We start from the raw sequence: 25,312 nt of genomic DNA, 5'->3' as shown, positions 1-25,312 counted from the left end.
ACCAGCAGGGGAACGTAAACCGGCGTAATATTCACTATTAGGCAACGGAAAATCGACGATGGCTGCGACAAGTGGAACATCGTTGACCTTGGCGGGTTAATGTATGGTGCGGCATTATGGGAGGAAGGATAATTGGTCCCCATTTTATCGATGACAATCTAAATGGTGCAATGCATGCTGATTACCTACGTAATGTTCTACCAATGTTACTACAAGATGTTTCAGTGCATGACAGAATGGGGATGTACTTCCAATATGATGGATGTCCGGCACATAGCCCACGTGCGGTTGATTTCTTTCTGTGAGGAAAGTTGAGGGATTGATGGATATTTGCTATCGTGATCCACCGACAACGCCTGACAACATGCGTCAGCGCATTGTCAATGCATGTGCGAACATTACAAAAGGCGAACTACTCGCTGTTGAGAGGAATGTCGTTACACGTATTGCCAAATGCATGAGGTTGACGGACTTTATTTTGAGCATTTATTGCATTAATGTGGTATTTACAGGTAACCACGCTGTAACAACATACGTTCTCAGAAATGATAAGTTCACAAAGGTACATGTATCATATTGGAACAACCGAAATAAAATGTTCAAACGTGCCTACGTTCTGTATTTTAATTTAATAAACCTACCTGTTACCTTTAATTTAATAAACATACCTGTTACCAACTGTTCGTCAAAAATTGTGAGCCATATGTTTGTGACTATTACAGTGCCATCTATCACAAAGCGAAAAAAGTGGTCCAACTAAAACAATAATATTTCCTTACTTACTACACGAATATATAATAAAAAAACGGGGGCTCCTATTTTAAAGGAAACGCAGTTGATATCAGTTTGACCTATGGCAGCGCCATCTAGCGGGCCAACCATAGCGCCATCTGGTTTCCCCCTTCAAGCAAGACGAGTTTCGTTCTTTGTAGTTTTTTCGCTTGATGCTTATTTCGTGAGATATTTGGCCCGGACACGATCAATGGACCACCCTGTATATATTTCTTGTGTGTGTGTGTGTGTGTGTGTGTGTGTGTGTGTGTGTGTGTGTATTGGACGAGGGAAGAAGGCGGTGTCCAGAGCCGGAGCAGTAAAAGGAAGGCGGCCGTCGGAATTTACGGTGAGCGGTGGTAACTTCGGGATTCGTAGCGGGGATCCGAGGAGCTGTTATCCGACAAACTGACAGATTGACGGAGATGCCTTGCCTGATACTGTGATTCCTGAAGACTCCGATGGATGGCGCTGCCCCAGCGTCAAACGGCTGTGCCAGCTGCTGGATGAAAAGCCATCTGGAACTCACAGAGTGGTACTAACTTCTGACGACGCGGAAAATAAGGCGTCTTGCCCATTGAGCGATGCCAGACGTGACGCAGACTCGCAAAAGATGCAATTACCGTAGCACGTCTCAGTCAAGACTCTAAGACAGGTGTTTACAGGGAACGCATATGTGAATCTTATCAGGCTTACATTGTCTTTGATGCAACATTACACTACGTTTGCCGTTTCCCACGTATCCCGTGGAGAAGGGTCTCCTGGGCGTTGAAACAAAAATCTACATTTTGTTGGAGTGTAGAACCTTTAGCGTAACGAAATATTGTGTTATAAAATTATCTAAAACGTTATTTTAAAATTTTATGGCGAGTTGCACGTCAATGGAGTATAAGAACTTCCGCTGCAGAAAGAAGACCATTTTACCTAGAACACATTTAATACGCTCTGGCAGATTCTTGAGTACATGTGTATACACGTAATTGACTCCTTTTACTTTTAATGTGCATTATTTGGTATTTTACAGGTCTACATTGATGGGGAAATACAGCTGTTGGTAACAACAAATGTCGTTAATGAAATATATATTCAATTCCACAAAAAATGAGTCCTGAAACAATCACTGAATTAATTGCGTAGGCTTCCGCGGCCAGAGTCAGTCGACATTAAAGTTCTGTGGTTATAAAACTACTGCTGGAGAAAACCCAACGTTTCGGCCACGGTTGCACCAGTCTTCTTCTGGGTCTATGCGCCGTGATTGGTGGTCACCCTCGAATGAGAAGTTGGTTCCTGTTTACCAACTGCTGGACGTCGGCCGAGCGGCGGCAGTTACTCGCTGGTTGTGCTCATGCCTCGTGTTGACAGTGCGGTCTGTTGGGCTCTGATTGCTGGCAGCCAAGATGGGGCGAGCCTGAGTGGCACATAACACAAGAGGCAATAGACAACAGAGGTTACGCCCTCCCTCCACCGCAATAACCTATTAAAATAAAGTTCCCTCTCCTTCTTCCTTAAGTGACGAAGGAAACGAACTATCTTTCTAAAATTATGACGTAATGGCATGCGCAGTGAACAGTAATAACAAAATATAAGGGACTCTGCATAGCTAGATCGCACCTGTACACCGAGAAGAAGGCCGCTGCAACCGTGGCCGAAATGTTGGTTTTTCTCCAGCAGTAGTTTTATACATTATGACGCGGTACCATACCCAGAAAACTTTCATGTCGAATCACTGAATTAGTTTGTCAAATTTTAAATTGCCTACAATGGAATTCATGCTGTGGCGGCTGTTTTATGTAACATTAGGTAATTATTGCCTGGATAATGTCACCTTCACCAAAACATAGTCCGCACAGATCAACAGATTAAACTGTCTTCCCCTGCTGGTTTTCTTTCCTTTTCTTTTTTTTCCGGAGGCATACGGATGACTTCTGGTAATGTTGGTTTTTCTCCAGCAGTAGTTTTATACATTATGACGCGGTACCATACCCAGAAAACTTTCATGTCGAATCACTGAATTAGTTTGTCAAATTTTAAATTGCCTACAATGGAATTCATGCTGTGGCGGCTGTTTTATGTAACATTAGGTAATTATTTCCTGGATAATGTCACCTTCAGCAAAACATAGTCCGCACAGATCAACAGATTAAACTGTCTTCCCCTGCTGGTTTTCTTTCCTTTTCTTTTTTTTCCGGAGGCATACGGATGACTTCTGGTAATGTTGGTTTTTCTCCAGCAGTAGTTTTATACATTATGACGCGGTACCATACCCAGAAAACTTTCATGTCGAATCACTGAATTAGTTTGTCAAATTTTAAATTGCCTACAATGGAATTCATGCTGTGGCGGCTGTTTTATGTAACATTAGGTAATTATTGCCTGGATAATGTCACCTTCAGCAAAACATAGTCCGCACAGATCAACAGATTAAACTATCTTCCCCTGCTGGTTTTCTTTCCTTTTCTTTTTTTTCCGGAGGCATACGGAAGACTTCTGGTATCGTAGGTCAGATATTCCTATTCGGCCCCACTTGAGACAACTTACAAAAAAAGTCGTACTTCGCGCCAGCGTGGCCACGAAGAAAGTTTTAATCACATGGCTCGTTTTCCTTTAATTTCGCCCTGTTTTGGGACATTTTTAATAATGTGCTTGACGACTGTCAAAACTGTTCTAACCTTATCATCCGATGGTCCAATACTTCAACAACGTATCGGTGCGTGCAGAATCCCGAGAAAAATTGATTTTGTAGGTAAAATTTGCTTATGAAGTTTTCCAACTCATTTAATACGCATACAACTGCCGCTTGACGGGGGTCGTTAGATTCGTAATTTACTTTTTGTCTGAAGCTAAGCTGCGACTGGATTTTATATCATCTGAATACAACGGTGGACGAAATAGTCCCTAGAACGTTTCCACATGTGTGGGAAATATCTAGGAAACATCTGTTTCCACATGTGTGGGAAATATCTAGGAAAAATCTCAGTCTTATGACACGTGCTATAGATGTAGCTGATATAAGATGTTAATTCTACGTAGTTTCCGAACTATCATTGTAATTTATCTACAGTCATAAACATTTAAAACATTTTACTTCTTGTGTTTCGCTGTTCGACTATAGTATTTTTCCTTCGGTGTCTTGCGGACTTCTGTAGGACGTATTGAATTTTACGCATCCAGCCTCGTGGAACTTTAATGATAATCATTATGCCCTGAATCATGAGGCGCTGTTTCAAGGTTTTCCATAGTTGCCCTTTTAGTTAGAGGATTGGTACTACTTCTTATTTATTTACTTGTACGTGTATGATTTAAAAAAAAAGAAAGATGTTTTCATCTCCTGACAATGCAGATGGAAGATATGTGTATTGCAAAATATAGGTGTGTACTAGCTCCTTGCGAGCGGTTCTGGGCGCTTTAGTCTGGAACCGCGTGACTGCTACGGTCGCAGGTTCGAATGCTGCCTCGGACATTGATGTGTGTGATGTCCTTAGGTTAGTTAGGTTTAAGTAGTTCTAAGTTCTAGGGGACTGATGACCTCAGATGTTAAGTCCCATAGTGCTCAGAGCCATTTGAACCTAGCTCCTAGCGAGATACTTAAAAAAGATATATGAAATACTTTCGAACATTTTGAATTTCGTGTCTCATTGGAAAATGTTCATTTTCATGGTGACTCGGAGTTACTGCTCACGATTTGGCATCAGAAAAAGCGCAAATCTTTTAATAAACTGAAAAACGTTTCTAGAAATGTCGTCTGGAGTGTGTGAAATCTATTTAAACATTTGGTAACAATCCATTACCTCTTGAGGTTTACTTTCAGCAATCGTGGTTCACGTTGCGTCCAATGCAAGTTTTGCTTCCATATAGGACATCTGAAACGCTAGTTCATCCTAAACCAATACTTTCGGATAAGAAACTATCGGGCAGAAATTAATATTTCTGGTGGTACCAGGTGTTGAATGGATAGTCGTTTTTGTAAACCGTCTGTTTCTGCATTTACCTTGGTGACACTACTTTGGAAAACAATACTTTCGTGTGTGATTTGTTCATAGTGGATATGTCTTTCCCATGCGATTGGATTAAGACTTTTGTGTATGAAACCCCGCTGGAAACTGAACGTGAACCCGTTGGTAAGGTCTTAGCTCCCTCTCTCATTGTACAAACGACGACCAAGAGATCCGAGAGAAAGCGTCACAATATTAAATACCCTTGTAATGAATGTACTCAGGCTGATGCTCCTCACTTTGAACAGCTGATAAGAATGTAAGTTGTTTATGATAATAAAAATCTAGATATTGACTCCCGACCAAAAGTTTCTTTATTTTAAAGTGCTCACTTTGGAATATCCTACCATTTTTATGATTTTTAAACTTAATGATTGGGCATGCTTTATATTTAAGACGTAAATACAGTTAATACTAGTTGACAGTATGGTTTATTACAGGCATCACATGCTGTCTCGCATTGTAATGTTATATCCTTGTATACTTAATTAGCTCACAAAGTATTAACTATATTCCATCTTTACGTCAATTTAAGAAAATAAGACAATTCTGTTTCTACAGACCTGAAAATGGTAGATGTCGACTGAAACCTGTTATTTTGTAAAATATCTTGTGATTGTGCTGCATGACGCTTTTTTTAATTTCTTTGTGAATCGTGGTTTTTGTCTCCACTGTGATATAACTCTAGTAAATACAGGGTGGGACAAATACAAGTGACACGGAGAACAAAGTTCCAGGGTACAAAGAAACACAGCACAGGAAAGTAAATACAGTACTAACCTCACTATAGCCGATGTTGAAAGTGACCACCAGTTATCTATTGGCACATTTGGGCCCTGGTCAGCAAACTGCGGAAGGCAGATCGAAGCGGGACCTGCTGCGGTCTCGTATGAAATGATCTGCTGCTATTCTTGAAGACTATGAGGGTTGTTGCAATATACCTTAGACTTGAGGGTTCCCCACGCAAAGTAATGGCACACTGACTCATCAGGTGAGCTGGGTGTCCAACTAGGTCCGCGACGAGACTGACGTTTGCTAACAATTCCGTCAGGCGTGAAGATTGTGCAAATGTGCTCCAAGCTTCTTCCGAATGTATGGGTAGTTGCTCCATCTTGTTGGAAGTAAGTGTAGATCTTTCCCTCCTCCGTTAATGCTGCCACAAATGGTTGTTGTTGTTGTGGTCTTCAGTCCTGAGACTGGTTTGATACAGCTCTCCATGCTACTCTATCCTGTGTAAGCCTCTTCATCTCCCAGTACCTACTGGAACCTACATCCTTCTGAATCTGCTTAGTGTATTCATCTCTTGGTCACCCTCTACGATTTTTACCCTCCACGCTGCCCTCCAATACTAAATTGGTGATCCATTGATGCCTCAGAACATGTCCTACCAACCGATCCCTTCTGGTCAAGTTGTGCCACAAACTTCTCTTCTCGCCAATCCTATTCAATACTTCCTCATTAGTTATGTGATCTACCCATCTAATCTTCAGCATTCTTCTGTAGCACCACATTTCGAAAGCTTCTATTCTCTTCTTGTCCAAACTATTTATCGTCCATGTTTCACTTCCATACATGGCTACACTCCATACAAATACTTTCAGAAATGACTTCCTGACACCTAAATCTGTACTCGAAGTTAACAAATTTCTCTTCTTCAGAAACGCTTTCCTTGCCATTGCCAGTCTACATTTTATATCCTCCCTACTTCGACCATCATCAGTTATTTTGCTCCCCAAACAGCAAAACTCCTTTACTACTTTAAGTGTCTCATTTCCTAATCTAATTCCCTCAGCATCACCCGACTTAGTTCGACTACATTCCGTTATCCTCGTTTTGTTTTGTTGATGTTCATCTTATATCCTCCTTTCAAGACCATGTCCATTCCGTTCAGATGTTCTTCCAGGTCCTTTGCTGTCTCTGACAGAACTACAATGTCATCGGCGAACCTTAAGGTTTTTATTTCTTCTCCATGGATTTTAATACCTACTCCGAATTTTTCTTTTGTTTCCTTTACTGCTTGCTCAATATACAGATTGAATAACATCTGGGAGAGGCTACAACCCTGTCTTACTCCCTTCCCAACCACTGCTTCCCTTTCAGGTCCCTCGACTCTTATAACTGCCTTCTGGGTTCTGTACAAATTGTAAATAGCCTTTCGCTCCCTATATTTTACCCCTGCCACCTTTAGAATTTGAAAGAGTATTCCAGTCAACATTGTTCAAAAGCTTTATCGAAGTCTACAAATGCTAGAAACATATGTTTGCCTTTCCTTAATCTTTCTTCTAAGATAAGTCGTAAGGTCAGTATTGCCTCACGTGTTCCAGTGTTTCTACGGAATCCAAATTGATCTTCCCCGAGGTCGGCGTCTACTAGTTTTTCCATTTGTCTGTAAAGAATGGTAATCCAATCGTATGCGCTCGTCCGAACCGCTTTTATTTGTCCCAACCTGTGTACATATCACTTGTACAGAACTGCAATCACCACGTAATTCACGTTTCTGAAATAAACCGATTTCAGCTATATATGAAATTTTGAAAGAGCACGGCCCGTTTTGTGACCGGAAATCACATCTTCAGATGTACCTCTACAAGATAGGAAACGTGCTTTCGACATTATGATAAAGAAAACGTACCTATTCTAATAACCAGTGACGACAACCAATATGAAACATTCACATATCAGAAAAACATTTAAGCCCTGACACTGGAAGGAGGGGGACACAAGCTTCTCATAATAAAATATTGCTACTCGCAATAACCAGGGCGCCATAGTTCAAAATTGGCGGGAGAAGGAAAGAATAAAAGATAAAAAGCCCCAGCTATCAACATTGAAAACCCATGGTTGAAAAAACTCGCTTCGTCCCGGGAAGCGGCGGACAGCAGTCCTACAACCGCCTCGCCGTGCAGGGCCACACTGCTGGTTCAGTGTGCTCATGAGTGTCAAGGATGAAACTAGCGCCAGTACACACACAGTGGAGAAAGTTACATTTTGGCGCATATCCAAAGGTCATGGGAATGACTGGGGCCCCTGTTACGCACTATAAATATATAAACTATAAAATACTTCCGGGAAAAAATCGTTAAAGCCAATTAGACCTGACGCAAAAGGCATATAACAATAAGGCGAAAATCCACACCGAAGCAGTCAAACAACTACTGCATTATGTCCCTGAAATGCAATCAGAGGTCGGCAGTACTAACGTGTGAATATATCATATTGGTTTTCATAGAGCATAGACTGTTAGGATAGGTATTTGTTTTTTTTTTCCTTTTTTCACCATAATATCGATTGCATGGTTCCTATACTGTCAATGTACACCTGAAGATTTGATCTGATATCACGAAACCGGTCGTGTTCCTGTAAAAGTTCATATACAGTGTAACGGTAACATCGGTCGCCCTAAACGGCGATCGATGCGTTATACCTCTACTAGGAAATTTTGAGAAGTTGTGACCGTGAGATAACCTAATGGAAATAGAACAATCAAACTGGGGTTCGCTTTCGAAACACTCCAGCACAATATAACTAACAGTAAAGAGATGGGTCAGGAATAGGCTTCCTCCCAGCACAAAAGCAAGTTGTAGCATTACATATCGGTCGCCAGTCCAATTAGGCATTCTTGTGTCAAGAAATCCAATAAAGCAAATGGCAGTGTTGGGGCTAACCTAACCGTCCTTGACACACACCCTAAACTCTTTCTTTATATCTGTTCACACTACAACACAGTAATGTAACCTAGCAAACAAATGTATTGCTAACTGGGAAGTGAGACAAACAAATGGCCAATGAAATAGTAAACAGCAACATATGCCTCTCAACAATACGTACCTTAAATGAACTAGATGCAGCAGTTTATAGAATCAACACTCATGAAACTAGTAGCAATACTAAACAGGGAAGAGCATGAAATGATTCTGATTTAAATCACGGGGTCTGTCAATGATCAAGCTCTAGTACAGGGTCTCTGTGCCTGTGCATTAACCACCTGGTATTAGAATAGCAAACACTGTACATATTTCTTTCTTAAACTCAGTTTGGAGCAATTAAACACAATGCAAGTCTAACTACACTGGCTATGATGGAGCCTTTGCTTGCCTCCTTAAGTAAATAGCCTAGTATAGAGGACCCTTATACTTTCATCGTTTGAAGAACCATACACATTAACAAACTACACCAGTATGTATGAGAAATGGTAAGTATTCCTACATTTAATTTATTTATTGAGTAAAGCACAATAAACTGTATCTATTTGAATGAAAAATGAGCTCTGATAAGCAATCCTTTAACGTACTCCAAATATAATTGGCTGTGCAAATATCGTCACAACATTAAATTCAACAACTTTGTAATTCTGATCAAAGTGGATAAATGCAACATATAATATCTTTTTCATTACACATTAAATTTACTATTTTCAGGCAGCTTTTCAAGTAAGGTACATTGTTTGATAAAATAACAGCAGATTGATTTAAAATTGTACTGGATTTAAAATTGTACTGGATGTAGAATATTTCCCAAATTATAAAACTGAATTTTAAACACTATAACTCCACTCGTTAGGAAGCAATCAAAATTATTTTTTATAGCTGCCGAATAAGTCTTTCCATAACAAATTAGGATACTCGGAATTAAATTCACTATGGTAGGATTCCTGTCCAGGTTTGTGATTTGGCATAATCACAGGTGTAAGATAGTTTTTAGCAACTCCACGATTATTATTAAAATCAACCAAATTTCAAAAATACCTGGTCCATTTTCAGAGTGCCAAATATAAACAGTTTAGTGGAAGGCTGACCCACAAGCATAACACGGATTACTTCAGTTGTGGTTGCCCTCAACAGAAAACTATTTGTTCCGTGTAATTGTTTTGCTCCATATTCACTGATATGAAAGTTTACCGCGTCGTACCTTGTAGCGAACTTAGAAATACACAATAAATTGAGCTATTTGATTCACTGATATTCCAAAAGAGTACGTGCTGACATGTATTTAACTGTAATGATGGAAAAGGACCTTTACTTTAAGAGTTGAAGTAAAAATGTACGTTTTTTTTTATAGTTGGAGTATTTCTGTGAACTCCGTGGCTACTGTCCGGATTAACGGTGTGGAAAAAAGTTGCAATAAGCGATAATTCCTTTTCACAAACTTTCTTTGCCTCGTCTAACGGATCTCTAATTAGTATCCATCACGATACCGAAGCGTTGGTATTTGTCTCGCTCTCCTGTGATGTTCTGACTCCAGGAAAGACTTAATGTGCTATTTGGTTTGTAAATTCGTTGGAAAGCTATACAAATCGAACAAATGTTGGGACAATGAGTACTGCTGTTGGTATATCAATACCAAAATTCTTTGGAATTGTCAAAATGTCGAGGAAGAGCAATGGAAAAAGAACTGCAGCCATTTGACGGCAGGTATCTCCAGAAAATAATTTTAAAGGGGATATTAAGGCTTCATCAAAGCATTAGGCGCTGGCTGTGGATCGCGTTAATAATCCTTAAAAGTTAACGTAGTGTATAGAACGCTATACTGATAGATTTTAATGTAAAGGTTTTAAATATATAATTTTGGGAAGAGTATGCGATGACGGATGGAGTCAGTTCTTTGACTACAAGTTTCATCGCCACTGGTGAAACCGTTTCTGCCCTGTGTAGGTTGTAAACCGACGTTGCCGCACTGATATGCTCCTCCGTGTCTGCGTTGTAGTCTGAATAGGTTCTGGTGACAGCGGTGGTGCACAAGTGGCAGGCGATACATGACTCGACCTTCTTCGGATGACTGGGAAGATTTTGTAAAGTTTCTGATCATTACCAGATGAGTTCAGTAGCTTTATCAAGTATCGACTAGCCAGCGCCTCCATTGGTTGTTAATATCTGGAGTTTGTCCGTCTTGCTTGTCTTCAGTCGGTATGAGCCAGCGAATTAGATAATATCTATTGGGAATATGTCTGAAATTACAAGAGGCGACTGTGCTGAGTCTGCTCTGCTTCAGCAAGCAAATAATTATGTGTGTAAAATCAGGATGCCAATAACGAAAGAAATGCAAAGAAAGAGGGTTTGTTAAGACACTAAAGGTGCATATGGCGTCACCGGATTTAATATCTCAGTTCCGTTATCCAGATTCAATATCGCTTAAAGAAAATGGCGTAATAGTTCCTTTGAACAGCTAAGGGACGGAAAATCGATCAAACCCTTGGCAATCATGGCTTGTACTCCGTCTCCGTTACCATCGTTACCGACAGAACATTGAAATCTAATTTTCCTTCTTTCCGTCTGAAAGGTGGCTGTGTCTCAACACTTTCATTTCCTGAAAGTGTATTTTACTTTTTCTTTTAGAGTCTGTCAGATTTCGCTCGATTCAATTTCAGTATATTGATGCAATCTCTTTCACATCCTCTTTGCTCTACCACTCTCATTCGTAGGTCTTTAGCGAGTAGGTCTGCTCTCGACCAACAGCAATTTATTTATTTATTTATTTATTTACGTGTCTGTTTCCATAGGACCAAATTGAGGAGCAAATCTTGAAGGTCAATTAACGTGTCAGGACATAAATGTAATAACAGATAAAATGAAATGTTTATGAACCCAAAACAAGTCAGACTATAAGTTTAACTAAACGCAATCAACAATATAACAAAGGAATCAGCTTAATTTTTCAAGGAAATCCTCGCCAGAATAGAAGGAGTGACCCATGATTAAAGTCTTCAGTTTCGATTTGAAAGAGCGTGGATTACTGCTAAGATTTTTGAATTCTTGTGGTAGCTTATTGAAAATGGATGCAGCAGTATACTGCAAACCTTTCTGCACAAAGAAGTACGAACCAAATACAGACTGGATTTTTGCCCAGTATCAACTGAGTGAAAGCTGATAATTCTTGGGAATAAGCTGATATTGGTAACAAGAAAGGATAGATATATTGAGAGGCCAATGTTAGAATACGCAGACTGATGGACAGGGGAAGACAAGAGGTTCGCAAAATTACACCACTTGTTGTCCGAACCGCGACTTACTGAGCCAAAAATATCCTTTGAGAATGGGAAGAATTACCCCAAAATACAATACCATATGGGTATAAGTGAATGAAAATAAGCAAAGTAGACTAATTTTCGTGTCGAACAATTGCTTACTTCTGATACCGTTCGAATAGTAAAAATGGCAGCATTAAGTCTTTGAACAAGATCCTGAACATGGGCTTTCCACGACAGTTTACAATATATCTGAACACCTAGAAATTTGAACTGTTCAGTTTCACAAATCATATACCCATTCTCTGAAATTAAAACGTCGAGTTTTGTTGAATTGTGTGTCAGAAACAGGAAACACTAAGTCTTACTGTGATTTAGCGTTAGTTTATTTTCTACAAGCCATGGACTTAAGTCATGAACTTCACTATTAGAAACAGAGCCAATGTTACATACAAAATCCCTTAGTACCAAGCTAGTGTCATCAGCAAACAGAAATATTTTAGAATTACCTGTAATACTAGAGGGCATATCATTTATATAAATAAGAAACAGGAGTGGCCCCAACACTGATTCCTGAGGCACTCCACTTTTGAACGTGCCCCACTGGGACCACACGTCACAGCCATTCACAACGACCTTTTGCTGTATGTTGTCAAAGTAAGAGGTGCAGCTATTGTGAGGTACTTCCCGTATTCCATAATGATCCAACTTCTGGAGCAAATTTTGTGATCAACACAATCAAACGCCTTAGTTAAATCAAAAAATATATCTAGTGTTCGAAACCTTTTGTTAAATCCATCTAGAACCTCACAGAGAAAAGAGAATACAGCATTTTCAGTTGTTGAAGGACTTCTAAAGCCGAACAGTACATCTGATAGCGAATTATTTGATATATAATGATCAATTATCCATACCCACACACACTTTTCAATAGCCTTGTGAAACACTGATGGCATAGAAGTAGGTCTAAAATTGTCTACATTATCCCTTTGTCCCTTTTTATAAAGCGGCTTTACTGCTGAGTACTTCAATCATTCAGGAAACTGACCATTCTTAAAGGAAAAATTAGAAAATTGACTAAGTACAGGGTTAACATGTGCAGCACAGTACTCTAATATTCTGCTAGGCACTCCATCATATCAATGAGAGTCCTTAGTCGTCAGTGATTTAATTATTGACTCAGTCTCTCTCCTGTCAGTATCACAGAGGAGTATTTCAGACATCAGTGTCGGAAAGGCATTTTCAAGAGAGGTATACAATTCCCTGTAGAAACGAAGTTTTTATTTAATTCACCAGCAATGCCCAGAAAAAATTGTTAAATACTGTACATATACCTGACTTACAAATGACAGTAATATTTTTATTACTAACTGACTTTATATCGTCGACCTGGTGCTGCTGATCAGCACTTCCTTCACAGCTGACCACCTGGTTTTAATTTTACCCTTTGATTAGCTTTTATTTTTGCTTACCTCTTACCCTTTGCCTTCCTAGTAACACTTTTAAGCACCTTACAGTACTGTATGTAATGGGCTACTGTAGCTTGATTCTGACTACTAACATATTGATATAATTCCCGCTTAGTTCTACATAATATCATCATTCAACTAATCAGCCGCCCAGGCTGAATTTACTGCAATCGTTCGCTCGCTGCAAGCCACGATACTTCGTTGTTTGAAGAGAATTATCCATTCTGCTAGTGCGATGTGGTTCCGGGTCTGCATTGGAGATTTATATTCGAGGCTACGCAATTTTTGAGAAGGACATCGCATTTGTCTCGCGCAGATCTATGCTGCTGAACGGATACTACAGTGTACAGGAAATCTGGTAAGACTGATTCAGTTTATATAAAGTGACGTTTAGTTTTGCACGTGTGACTGGATGGCAACGCTCTTTTGTGTCATTCCGCGTGTAGGTATCCGGCCGCGCGTTTCCGCGAAACGCCAGTGGTGGAGATACGTTGCCAATTCAGAATTTCTTGAAATCTGGCTATCACAAACTACTTTGTTCAATTCTTGATACGATAAATTCAAATACGATACCCCTCATGAAGGGTAAAGGTTAATTTTCTCAAAGATTTGTGATTATTTATTTCGTGAATGATGTTACGTCTGCATGTAGACCGAATACTTGGAATTATAGGTTAAAATGTACTGATGGGGTTGTAAAGTTGGTTCCTGTGCGCTGCTGACAGTGTAGTGTTGGTTAAACTCCACTCGCACAGTTTTATTTTACCGAGATGCCAGTCATACTTTGTATACAGTCCATTTAGAAATGCCAAGCTGGTTGACAGTCGTCTTGTTTTGTTGTACATAGAGTAACTGCTGGAGTCGTAGTCACTGTGGTAATTAAATCTGCCGCGACTGATCGATGATTGTGACACAATGCTAATAAACAGAAATTTCATTCATCCTAGTTGGATTACAGGAAGCGGGGAAGGTATGGCTATGCACTCTTACTGTGTGAAGGCATTGCTAATTACGCATATAAAATTTTTTTTTCGTGATTTTCTTTGGATTTCTGTTCTTATTCTTTTGTTCATATGGGCATTTCTAATTGTGATTATGTAACATTCTACTGTGGTTTTTAAATGTAAAGATGTAATTGTGATTATTTCGTTTGCCAATGGATAAATATGCTTCTTGCTTTGTACCTGTGGTAAAGTTTCTAAAGTTCTCTTTTGGAATATTATTAATTGTGAAAAATGCAGTAAAGAACATTTATAAAGGTTTATGTAATTTACGATAACGATATAACATCTATAGACAGGGGACAGCGATAGTGATATCGAGAGTTGAAAGGTTGTTGCGTAGTAGAGGGGATGCTGGATGGCGTGTCTGTGAAGCGTGCGCGGGAAAAATAGTACTGTGTTCCATGAAAAGCATACGTAATTGTATGGACAGTGATACCGAACTATCAGATTGTTAATTCTCTTTACCACTGCGGTATGTAACACCATCACCGGTGAACTTTAAGAGCAAATAAACCGGACTGTGAAAGTGCCGCTAACATTACTTTGTTGTGGCCGACACGAACTGTGCCATTATTCGAATGAACTTTGCTGGTATTGGTTTTGGGTGGTGGAACTGTTGTATATCACATTCTATCAAGCCATGAAAGTGAAGACTAATTAACTGTGCAATATAAATGGCTTTCAGTGACGTTGTCGAAGTTTGAAATGCGAGAACAGAGTGGACATTGTTTACGGTGTGCTTCACATACATGAACAATTATATGAAGTGTGTATTTGTGGCAAAGACTTTATGAATGTGACGAACCGTGTAATTACGGACGATAGCGTCACGGACAGTGCATAAAGTGTAAAAACGAGCGATGTCTACGTCATGTACTTTGGAAGAGAGGACATGTCAACAACGTTCGTATACTGGCGTCTTGTGGTTTGTTAATCACCACGGGGTTAATGATACAGCTGTGCCGGAACTTTATTTGCGTTTCGCCGGAGAAGATTAACCAGCGGAACTGTCTGTGTCCTGCTCTCATCATTGTAACCCGCCGACATCGTGCTGCCTAACGCAACGCTTCGTATGCAACAAAATGTTAAGGGATTTGGCTGAACGCTATCCCCTGACCTAGAAACTTTCTTTCTCTATTAAAAGTATAAGAATTACAGACTCTGTTTAATTAAGTTCCTTGTTTAGTTTGTTTGCTTTCTGCTAACGAAAGTAAAATTACAATCGGTGAGTTAAAAGTTGCCTCGTAGTCATTGTTGAAACATCAGTAAATATAAACTTCTTCCTCTCATTACGACTAATTTTCCTTGCATGTTAAAATCATTGTAGTTATTTTATGTAGTTTTATGTATTGTTATGAGACTAGATATATGACAGTAACTAATAAGAGTATTTTGTCGCGAAATATGGCTTCGCGCGAAAATTACGGCGACTGCCATAATTGCTTGCGTTCTGACCAAAAATGTAAAAGCTGCTATTCGCGTATTGGTGCTTTTAATGACGTGAGTGGGAATTATAAATGTCAGCTGTCAAATCACGTAGTGACTCTTTACCCAGCAATAAAAGTTTTTTTTTTATATTCTATTGCTACGAGTCGAAGTATTAAGAGACACTGGTTATACTCAAAAGTGGGTATATGTATGGCGAAACCCCCCAGTGTTCATGCGATTGTTAACAGTATTGTGTGTGATTCACGAAATTTTGTCACTTTTTCTAATTCCTTTGAAGTTTCAGAGAATATATACACAATTTTGTCGGTTCACGTTAATTTCAGAACAGTTTCTCGTGAATATTAGAGTTTTCAGTTCATAAACAAAGTGGGATCGTGACCAATTGAGAAGTATAACAAAGAGTGTGGTTTTCCAACCAGAATTTTGGATGACTTCACAGTTCAGATTTTGATAATTATTTTTCCTGTGGGTTGAGGTCATCACAACTGTTGCTTGCTGTTAAGTGACTCGTGGTGGCACTGCCTCCCTGAGATGTTACAGTAGTATACACGACAGGAATTTAACGCTTGATCATTTTCTTAGTCCATTGTTTTCTGTATTTCGTATTTATATGCACAGAGCTGAGGAGACTGCCTCATTGCACTTCAGGATGCTACAAGCAACACATGTTCAAAGTATTCAATGGCACTTAAGAGCTAATTCAGTCATGTAGTATAGGAAGCACTAAGGTGCGCACTATGGAGCCAGGTGGCGCTCCGGGGCGGAGAGATGAGCGAAGCGATAGCTCTGTATCCAAGCACTGTAACGGCTTCCTTCTGCATTTGTATTGCAAACGCGGCTGAGAGCTACGTGTAATGTGACATTACTTATGTTTACATGTAAGCGATTTGTTTTAAATTCATGCATTTACTTGTACTGAAAATTGGCAGAAATATTGGTATATTCTAGTATAGTATAGTAAGTTTAAATTAAGGTTTCTTCGCTGGACGGTTGTTTCGACGGGTGTACATGACCTATTATTTACTAGTGGGTTCACTGCTGTTACTTTGGTAACGTGTATGCTATTTAAGCTTAATTTGCCTGCTTTTAAGTTCTGAAATTTTACGTGTAGCATGCTGCGCAACATTTCAGGTCATGCTTATGTAAATTTGTGACATTGCTAATATTTCAGTGGAAAATATACAGGGTGAGTCACTAACACTTGCCACCAAAAATAACTCCGAAAGTATGATAGGAGCTGAAAAATTTGCGGGACAAAAGTCGTACGGGACATCGGGGTCGCGTCAGAGATATAAAGGTAAACTTTTTTTTTAATGAAGTGCTATAGTTTGGTACTTCTTTTCTGATAGTGACTATCGAGACGAATCCAGTGGTGTGTAACAGTAAGGTCTTTGAAATTCAACGATGGTCACAAACGTGGCATGAACGTCCATTTACAGAAGGTGTTCGAAGTGATGAGCATTGGTATCAATGCAGTGCTGCAATCTTCTTATCATGGACTGAGTGGTATTCCTTATCACATGGGCACTTATCGAAGCACGTGCTGTGACAATTCTCTCTCACACATCTTCAGGTGTATTTGAAACTTCTTTATAAACAATGTCTTTTACGAGTCCCTACAAGAAAGAAATCCAGAGGCGTCAGGTCTGGCGAACGAGCCGGCCACGGCACATCTCCTCCGCGTCCAATCCAACGATTTGGGAACTGTCTCTGCAACTCATTTCTAGCCATCAGCGAAAAATGTTCCGGACACCCATCGTGTTGATACCACAGTCTGTTCCTTGTTCCTAAAGGTATTTCTTCCAATAACAGACCTAATGTTTCTCGCAGGAATGTGGTGTACTTCCTACCATTAAGATTTACTCCGTTGAAATAGGGGCCTATAATACTGTCCTCCAGAATCCCACACCATACATTCTGGTGTTTTTTTGGTGTCTAACTTGCCGCAGCCAACATGGATTTTCAGCTGCCCAATAATGCACGTTATGCAAATTAACATCTCTGCAGTTAGTGAATGTAGCCTCGTCAATAAATAAAATCAAATTAATAAACGTGTCATCCCTCTGCATCTGAAGTTGAGCCCGTCGGTGGGATTCAGTGCGACGCATACAATCCCTACCGGTTAATTCTTGGTGGAGACTGATACGGTGAGGATGATATTTATGGCGATGCAGAACACGAACAACACTACTCTGGCTCGTGCCAGATTCCCTTACGATTTGACGAGAACTAACACAAGGATCTCGAACCACCGTGGCAAGAGTACCAGTCTCCGTCTCCTTGTTTGTAACTTTCCTTTGCCGGATATGGTTCCGATGCGCTAAGAATCCAGTTGTTCTCAATGTATCATACACATATTTAAATCTACGACGTATATGGTGAGTAAGTTGAGGATACCTTTCAGCATATAAGTCTCTGACTCTCACTGAATTTCGTTGGCATTCTCCGTAAATCAGAAGCATATCGACTTGTTCCTCAAAGGCATACATCATTCACATTCTCTTGATTCGTTGATACTAGTCTCACCGTTCCTATTAGTGTTGTATTGCGAAACCGACGCATAGTGTTTACATGTCAATAGCACGTTAGAGGGATAGGACGTATTCGGCGAATATTTACTATTTGCACGATATACGAGATAGAATTGTCAGAGCATGTGCTTCGATAAGTGCTGAAGTGATAAGCATTACCACTAAATCCATGATAAGAAGATTGCAGCACTGCATTGATACCAATGGTCATATCTTCGAACACCTTCTGTAAATGGACGTTCATGCCACATTTTTGACCTTCGTTGACCTACAAAGGCCAGCCGCTATCAGAAAATAAGTACCAAACTATAGCATCCCATTAAAAAAAAAGTTGACCTTCATATGTCTGATACGACCCCATTTAGCAACAAAAAATTTTGTGCTGTACGTGTCCCTTCACGTTTTCACTTCAGTATCACATCGGAAACAGACGTATGGCGCAAGTGTCACCCAATCACCTGACCACGTTTGAAGTCCGTGAGTTCCACAGAGCACCTCATTCTGCCTTCTGACGATGCCTAATGACTACTGAGGTCGCTAATTGGAGTACCTGGAAGTAGGTGGTAGCACAATGCACCTAATATGAAAACCGTATGTTTTTGGAGGTGTCGGGATACTTTTGATCACATAATGTACTGGAGGAGCTGGTGAACGCCCTAAGGCGTCTCGGCCAGCGATCCCAGACTACTCTCATGTTCGCCACTTTGCCACCATACGGCTAAGCGTCTTGTCTTAGCTACATGCTACGAAGTTCTAATAATACTCTAAGAATAAGGGAAAAAAACATGTCCAAAACAATGTCTGAGTGGCAATGATTTGGAAGTACAATTCAAGAATTTCAAATCAACCACATTGGCTTATAACATCCTATTCCATCTGATGCGTTTCGAAAGAGAGAGGTCGCTTCTTCAGAGAAAACAACATAAGGGTCATATTACCTCATAGAATAAAACGAGGTCAGTTCGTAAACTTAAAACTTAAAACGAACAGAACAGTCCGTGGAAGATGTCTTCACTTATTTCTCTTTGCAGTCTTGACAGACATTTTCAGCAATGGTATCAAAGAGTGTTGAAAGTCGAATGACAACTGACAGCAGTTTCAGACTCCATCAACCGGAAATTGTCGTGTGGTGTAACGTGTAAGTTGCAGATCAGTGCAGCAGCGAACTAGGAAAATACAGGAAACGCAAGAAACGGACCACCGCTCGAAACTTAATAAACTTCTTCGTCAACCTAATTGAAAGTGTTAAAGGGATCAGTCCTGCTCGCGGCGTCGAAGTGGATGTTCCTCAGGAGGCGGTCCGCAGGGCTACGACAAAGCAAAGAGAGCTCGAGTTGTATCTGGAGAGGTGGGGCCAGCGGCGGTGGAGGCGGATCCCAAAAAGAAGCGAGCGCCCGCCTGCCGTCTCCGGCAACAAAGGATTCCTTCTCCTCTCCTCTGGCGGCAGAGGTCAGGCAGTCGATAACAGCGTTAGTGGCGCCGCGGCCGCCGCGATATACGGCTCTCTCCCACTGCTGCTGCTGCTCCGCGGCCAAGATGGATGGCCTCGCAGGGCTTTATTCGAATAATGCCGTTCCCCATCCTCTCCCTCTTCCTCGTGTCTAGCAGGCTTTCAGAGTTACGCTACGTCCGTGTTGTTGCTGTAGTCTGTTGACTATGCGTGTTTCCCCAGCTCAAGCGGTCGTATGTTTACGTCGAAAAATGGGCGCAATTGTACAATTTGCTTTCATGGAGACTAATAGTCTCTTCGCGCATTAACAACTCTATGTAGGCCACTTTGTCTATTTGCTAGTGTTTCGCAACAAATACTGGAAGCGTTCTATAAAGTAAGATAAACACAGAAATTAGTAATAGCTTGAGGGATCATAAACCAGCTTACACAACTGTTCACTACGATTTTACTCGGGGCGTTCAAAAATGATTGACACTGCAGTTTGTTTGTGCTCACAGGAACCATTACGGTGTCAACGAAAGCGTACAATATTACGGTACTGCAGACCAATGTCTCTGCCATTTTGTCATCGCTCTATAAGCTTCCGTACTTTCATAGCAAAATATTCTTCGGGGGTATCCTGGCGCCATTGGTGAACAACAATATTAAGTGAAGTTCTTACCACGCTTGACATATTTCATTGTTTTGAACAGGGCATAGTCGCTAGGAGCCAGATCCGACGAATACGGAAGACGTGGTGGCACAGTGAACCAGAGTTCATGTATGGTGGCACTGGTCGGGCGACTTGCATGTGGTTGCGCATTGTCGTGTTGAAGCACGACGCTACGGCCCCGTTTTCTGGGCTGCATTGTTGAATATACCGGCGCAGCTGATGGAGCGAACTGCAGTATCGATCACTGTAGAGCAGGGACAGCCAAGATTTCGGCTCGTAGGCCGTGACCGTCACGACTGCCAAAGAACTCAGCCTTGCTTCACGTTACTCCTACCGCCACGGTACGCTGTCTGAACGCGAGGAGCGGGAAGGGGGGAAAACTGTGAGCGCGCAACATTTAAATGGCAGTGCAGTCGTTCTGCATACTACTTGGTTTTATATTTCACAATTCTCGACAACACAGACACAAAACAAATTTTCTGCGTTATTTAATTACTCTTGGCGCACTAAAAACATAATGTACAAACTGTCAGCATACTGACAGACGCGGGCAATATATCAGTTTCGCACTCAAGTTGCCACGTAATCGTGACTTACGTAATTTCATAATGGAAAAAAGTCTTTCACACAAATATTTCGATCAAAATGTTGTAATAATTCTGCAATCTCATTATGGAGACTTGGAAACTCTACCTAAGGAAAGCAATGTATACTTCCTGTATAGCTTTAAGGTAAAAATGATTTGTCATTAAAACTGTTTCACAGAGGAAGACTGCACTGTAGTTCCTTCTCTAGATTGTCGCACAGATGACAAAATGGTAGATATCGAAATAGGTTACAGAGGGATAGAAAACCAATTCAAATCGCTCAAAAGAGGAAAGGCCGTTGGACCTGGTAGGATACCAGTTCGATTTTACACAGAGTACGCGAAGGATCTTGCCCCCCTTCTTGCAGCGGTGTACCACAGGTGTCTAGAAGAGCGTCGCGTTCCAAAGGATTGGAAAATGGCACAGGTCATCCCCGTTTTCAAGAAGGGACGTCAAACAGATGCGCAGAACTATAGACCTACATCTCTAATGTCGATCAGTTGTAGAATTTTGGAACACGTATTATGTTCGAGTATAATGACTTTTCCGGAGACTAAAAATCTACTCTGTAGGAATCAGCGTGGGCTTCGAAAAAGACGATCGTGTGAAACCCAGTTCGTGCTGTTCGTCCCCGAGGCTCAGAGGGCCATAGACACGGGTTCCCAGGTAGATGCCGTGTTTTTTGACTTCCGCAAGGCGTTGGATACAGTTCCCCACAGTCGTTTAATGAACAAAGTAAGAGCATATGGACTATCAGACCAATGGTGTGATTGCATTGAAGAGTTCCTAGGCGACAGAACGCAGCATGTCGTTCTCAATGGAGAGAAGTCTTCCGAAGTAAGAGTGATTTCAGGTGTGCCGCAGGGGAGTGTCGTAGGACCGTTGCTATTTACAATATATATAAATGACCTTGTGGATAACATCGGAAGTTCACTGAGGCTTTCTTCGGATGATGCTGTAGTATATCGTGAGGTTGTAACAATGGAAAATTGTACTGAAATGCAGGAGGATCTACAACGAATTGACGCATGGTGCAGGGAAGGGCAATTGAATCTCAATGTAGACCTGTGTAGTGTGCTGCGAATACGTATAAAGAAAGGTCCTTTATCATTTAGCTACAATATAGCAGGTCAGCCACTGTACCAGTTAATTCCATAAATTATCTGCGAGTACGCGTTAGGAGTGATTTAAAATGGAATGTCCATATAAAATTAATCGTCGGTAAAGCAGATGCGAGACTGAGATTCATTGGAAGACTCATAAGGAAATGCAATCCGAAAGTATAGGAAGTAGGTTACAGTACACTTGTTCGCCCACTGCTTGAATACTGCTCACGGATATGGGATGCGTACCAGATGGGGTTGAGAGAAGAGATACAGAAGATCCAACGGAAAGCAGCGCGCTTCGTTACAGGATCATTTAGTAATCGCGAAAGCGTTACGGAGATGATAGATAAACTCCAGCGGAAGACACTGTAAGAGAGACACTTAGTAGCTCGGTACGGGTTTTTGCTGAAGTTTCGAGAACATACCTTCACCGAGGAGTCAAGCAGTATATTGCTGCCTCCAACGTATATCTTGCGAAGAGACCATGAGGATAAAATCAGAGATTATTGGAGCCCAGACAGAGGCATACCGACAATCTTTCTTTCCACGTACAATACGAGACTGGAAGAGAAGGGAGAACCGATAGTGGTGCTCAAAGTACCCTCCGCCACACACCGTCAGGTGGCTTGCGGAGTATGGGTGTAGATGTAGATGTAGAGATGACGTTGCAGGTCAATGTGCTGTATCGGCACATTCACAGTGGCGTTTTCAACAGAAACAGCAAATGATCTGGAAAACAGTACGGAAACAGATTTAAGATTGACAGTGTCCCCCAAATCTATATAAAACTATCCCTGTAATTCTTTCAAGGCCACGATGTATTCTTTAAACCTCGCATTCTCTTTAATGCCAGTGAGCTTACAGAACTGGTTTTCTTTGTCAGAGAGTGTCCCTTCTACAATGCGGTTTTCTTTGTAAATGCATCCCCATCATATAAGAATGTAGTTAAAATTCGAAGTATGCAGTCCATTCCGGATCTAATTTTTGGTTTCTGAACTCCTTTTTCCTATATAAATTCAACAACAGCGAGTTTTAAATCGAAAAACTATTCCGATCATGCCCCTTGACTTAATCAACGTATTTCGCTATAGTATAAGAAGCTTCCATACTCTTTGTTCAGTTACATTTGTAGGGAAGTAGCCTATTCACGCCGTAGTAAATTCACATCAGTCTTTCTATTGTGTGCCAGCCAGTCCGCTGTAACAAGCTCTGACGTCGTAAATGTTGCGGAATACTTTAAAAATCAAGTAAATAACCTAAAATGTTTCTAGCATGTCAGGAGTAATACTAAATTAATATGTGTTGAATATCAGTTCGATAACTTTAGCCATTTTCGAAATTTGGACGTTTTTCTGTAAAAATCATTGGCGCAACAGAAAAGAGCTAGAGACTTCAAAATTTATAATTAGATTCCTTTTTCATAAATATTTAATAGAAACAGTCTTCTGGATCTCACAAATTAAGATTTTAGTTGAAATTCATGATTTTCTGGTTTTTGTCTTAAAAATTAAGGAAGCAAGATAGATTAAGTAGGCTAATAAATAAAGCTAGGATGTTTATATTTTAGTAGAATGGAGATCCGCTATAACCATAAGGATGTGAGAAGTTTCATTTGAATACCTATAAAACTATAGCGATAGCGTATCTCCAAAGGGCCAGTTCAGAGCTAGTCTACTGCGTGCAGTGTAATTAAATTAATTCTCTCGCCAAAAATATTTAACTTAGCCAGGTCAAACTTTTATTATGATTACTTACCTGTGTGTTGAATGCACATTTCAATTGAGAGCTTCATCAGCCGTCAGAAAAAGTAGCTATGATTTATTCAATGACTTAATGTGGTGCATTACTAGCCCAGCGGCTAGTCGGGAGAGCCGATTTGATAAGGCGTTCCCTTAGCCGTCCGCACCGCGGCTTTATCCCCAGTTCTCTCCAGACGCTGAATAGCACGCCATCTGTGTCGGGAGTCGCGTCGCGTCGGTATCATTGCTACAAACAGCCTCGGATGCCGTATTAAGTTACTCGGGATTCGCGTAACCATGAAATCATTTTCGAGTGAAGTGTTAATTCTGGGATGACTTTAATTATCGATCTTCAGTTTGCGTATTGTCGTATTTTCACGTGCCGCCGCGGGACAAACATTCTACCATTATTTAGCGTGGCGTTTGATGAGCCTAATCATCAAATTATGGCGAGCATTCATTTAAACATTTAATTTGGACATTTATAGTTGCATCAGCGCATTAGACTCTGAACTGCTCTGTTAACTAGATTGTGTGGATTCTTTTGTTTTCATCTCTGACTTTCAGAATGCAGAACGTTTTTTCACGACCGTTTTTGATTATAAATCCCAGACAATCTCCTAATTCATCAGAGCTATAAGCTGTAACTATGAGTGTATTCCCAGATGAAGTGGGCACTGGGAATTCTAATTACAGGCTTCACGTTTTCCTAATCACTTTCTGGTTGCCTATATTGTAGTTAGAGAGCCAGTGTTGAGAACGGCGAAAGACAGCATAAATAACATTCTAAATAATAGGAACTGGTTTAACATTCTACAAACCTAACATTTATATAAACAACATAAAATTGACATAATATCCACCCGCCGCCCCACACATTGAAAACGGTTGAGCCTGCCAGTGGAATAATGAGTGCGGCTTCAGCAATTTTAGTATTCATATCACCGATTTATTTATGAGATCTAGGTCTGCAAATTTAGCACAAAATGTTTTTTAAGTACATTACAATGAATCCCATCTGTTGATCATTGCAATTTTTTGCTCTTTCATTGTCGATCAAATCTTTAAATTCTTTCTGCATGGTATTGCTACGGCGTTTCATAGAAAGCGCGAAGTGTGTGTCGCTTAAGCAAATTGGTAATTTTCATTCCTCTCCCCCGTCATTCCCATTCATTTTAAAGTCTTGTTACGACAGATCGCTCGACTGACTCTTTTTGTGCGAACAGCCACTGGACCTGTGGACGTCCTTTACACCACGAACAAACAGCGAAGCTTGAGCAACGCTAACAGCACGAGTCTTCCGAGCTCGGAGAGTTGTGCCGACCGAAAAATGCCGCATCGCAATGTAAAGTCGGACCGTACCAGGTACTTCCGAGAAGGACCGAGCGAAGCCGAGAGACAGGCCGTGCGTTGACCCACCCTCGGGCCGCACACGCTACATGCGTTAAGTATGGCACGCCATGCACGACCTGCTGTAGAGCGTCGTATTGGGAGGTAGGTAATCCCACCAGCAGTATCTCTTCCTGACCCCAGAACACAGTCGCCATATGATGGTTAAAATGCTTCTGGGTATGGTAGCACGCCATTGTATAAAATAT

This window comes from Schistocerca piceifrons, chromosome 4 (assembly GCF_021461385.2).
Source record: "Schistocerca piceifrons isolate TAMUIC-IGC-003096 chromosome 4, iqSchPice1.1, whole genome shotgun sequence".
NCBI lineage: Eukaryota > Metazoa > Arthropoda > Insecta > Orthoptera > Acrididae > Schistocerca > Schistocerca piceifrons.
This window is presented reverse-complemented; position numbering follows the sequence as displayed.